Below are 3,020 nucleotides of genomic sequence, written 5' to 3'. Positions count from 1 at the left end.
GCCNAAGTGAGCACATCTTCCCTNCTCCTGTGAGAAACCCCTCCCTCACCTGTACTTGTTGTAAGAAAGCATCTGACACACCAACNTGAACTTTGNCACTATCTTAACTTTGGTCCGTGGCGGGATCCCTGTCTGGGGTGAGTAGATATTGTGAAATCTTTCACACAACCTAGTAGAGGCAGAACCAACTCTTAACATGTTTTCTGACCAGGTCTGGCAAAGTTCTTAGCAGCCACTCAGCCTGAGTTCTGGTCCCAAGTTGACAAACCTACTCTCAGACACAAAGGAACGGTCAACTTTAAGCTTCATTATTTGTAAATGAGTCAGATATTCTGCCTGAGACGTCTCTGTAATGTTCAAGTTTTGTATAGTGTGATGATGAGATGGTTTGTATATGCTCAGCCCAGGGAGTGAGTGGTACCNTTAGGTGTGGCCCTGCTAGAGTGGGTCAGTCTTCCACTAGCAGCTTTCAGATGAAGATATAGAACTCTCAGCTCCACCTGCACCATGCCTACCTAGATGCTGCCATGCTCCCACCTTAACAATAGATGGAACCGAACCTCTGAACCTTATAATCCAGCCCCAATTGAATGTTATCATTTATACGAGTATATGGTATCTGTTCACAGCAGTAAAACCTAAGACAGAGTTGAAGGTTTTCACACCTCTATTTTTGTTTTCTTGAGTCAGGGTCTCGTGTAGCCTACACCAGTTTTGAATCCAAGGAAAACAGGTAATAAAAATAATTCATCTCAGGCTGGAGAAATGGCTCACAGTTTAAGAGCACTGACTGCTCTTCCAGAGGTCCTGAGTTCAATTCCCAGCAACCACATGGTGGCTCACAACCATCTGTAATGGGATCTGATGTCCTCTTCTGGTGTGTCTGAAGACAGCTACAGTATACTCATATAAATAAAAAATAAATTTTAAAAAATAATACCATTTGTGCAATTAATGGAGAGTTTTAAAANAGCAAAGACTACAATCTCAGTCAGACTCTAAGGATGAGGAAGAACTAGCCTGGGTTCCAAGCTTGCCTGGGCTACAGTTGAAACCTTGTGTTAAACAAGCAAAAAAGACAAGCACGGAAAGACGCTAAGAGCCAAAGAAATTTTCTATGAAGATTTTCAAATGAAAACAAAAACAAAACAAAAAAAGATCACTAGGCCATGCATGGTGGTACAAACCCCATGCACTTGAGAAGCAGAGGCAGGTTGAGAGTTCAAGGCCAGCCTGGTCTGCAGACAAAGTTCCAAGAGAGCCAGGGATACAGTGACTAAAAACTAAAAACAAGACAAAACCTATCAACCACAAATAAAGCATAAAATATGTTAAACAAAGCCAGAGAAATGGCTCAGTGGGTAAAAGCCTTGGCCCAACAAACCTGAAAACCAGGATTTGATCTGAGGAAACAATCTACAGAGATGAAAAGTGGAGATATAATGGCTGAATGCTCAAGGGCACCTAGCCAGAGCAAAATAAGATCTGCCTCAAGAAGGCAGAAAGCCAGAGCAATCCTAAATTGTCCTTTTATCTCCACTACATACCACGGCACTCGGGTGCCTGCCCTCACATGCAAACACAACACTATTTTAATAGTGTCAATTGGGCATTGTGGGACATATCTGTAATCTCAACACTTGGAAGGTAGAAGGATCAGGAGTTCATGACCAAGCCAGAGTTTGAATTTAGCATGGGCTGATAGCTAACACTCAGAAAACCCTTGTAGGGCTTCAAGTAACTAGAAGGCAATCATGCTTCCAAGTGTAAAACCAGCTCTCCCAAAACTCAAACCATGCTAGCAAAAATTTAAAAGCTGTAAGATCGCTTATCTTTCTTTACCTNAGTGCTAGCAATGAACAGCCTTACACACACTAGATGGGCCTCTAGCAGGGATGCATGCCCAGTACAACATGCAATATTCTTACCTATATCTTGTAAAATGTCTGTTGTGCTGACCACAGACTGGCCCATTTAACCAAGACTGAACACTTTAGATTTTGTTACTTGAGTGCTGTGTGATTCAATTAAAGGTGGTACAAATCCCATGCACTTGAGAAGCAGAGGCAGGTGACAGTTCAAGGCCAGCCTGGTCTGCAGACAGCCAGGGATACACATTTGTCTAAAAACTGAAAATACCCTTTAAAAAAAACAAGTATGGCCAATGACTGTGGCTATTTGAACACATTGGAAGGTTTACACAATGGAAGCCAGATTAGCTTTAAACTAACCAACTCCTCTGGGCTACTGAATGGGCTTCCTCAGCTTGAGACCCAAGTTTGTCCAGCCTCTACCACAGGCAGGTCATGGGCATACAATCCTTGATTCCTCTCTAAATGCAATCAGTACAACAATCTAGTGCACCATGAGCAATATGTAAATGACCTGAATACATCAAGAGATCTTGAATGTTTGGGAGTTGGTGGCACCCTTTTTAAAGTGCTAAAACCTTCAGCAAGTGAGACCTCACTGTGTTGGCATACTGGAGAAATTATACTTTCATTCGGCTTGCTGTGTGCCAGCATCTTTCTACCACTAGCTACTAATACTTCCTAGCTTTGGGTGAAGCAATCAGTGAAAATTCTGAAAACATGGACCAAGTCTTTGTAAGCAGTACTGAAGCCTTGGGGAATGTATTTGGGGTCCACTTTGGACCCTTTCTGCGATGGCAAGACTGTTCAGGAGGCACAGGCACTTGTTGCTGAGCTTAGTTCAGTCCCTCAAACACATCCAGAACCAACTTCTACACCCAATAGTTGGCACACATAAGCTGGTTAAGTAGAAATATATTAAGAGCTACAATTGGCTCCATGTTAAAGAGCACTTCTTGCCAAGAANAAGTCTGATTCCCAGCATCCACACAGGCTCACCACCTCCTCAGGTACCACATAGGCAAGGTGGGATATACATGTGGACAAAACAATAAAAATAATAAAAAAACAAAAACTGAAATGTTATCTGGAGCTAATTCAAAAAAGTGTGTCTACAGGGTACATAGCTTCCTCAAGAAATCAACATGA

This window comes from Mus caroli, chromosome 6, assembly GCF_900094665.2.
Source record: "Mus caroli chromosome 6, CAROLI_EIJ_v1.1, whole genome shotgun sequence".
NCBI lineage: Eukaryota > Metazoa > Chordata > Mammalia > Rodentia > Muridae > Mus > Mus caroli.
Note: the sequence above shows the minus strand (reverse complement) of the source record.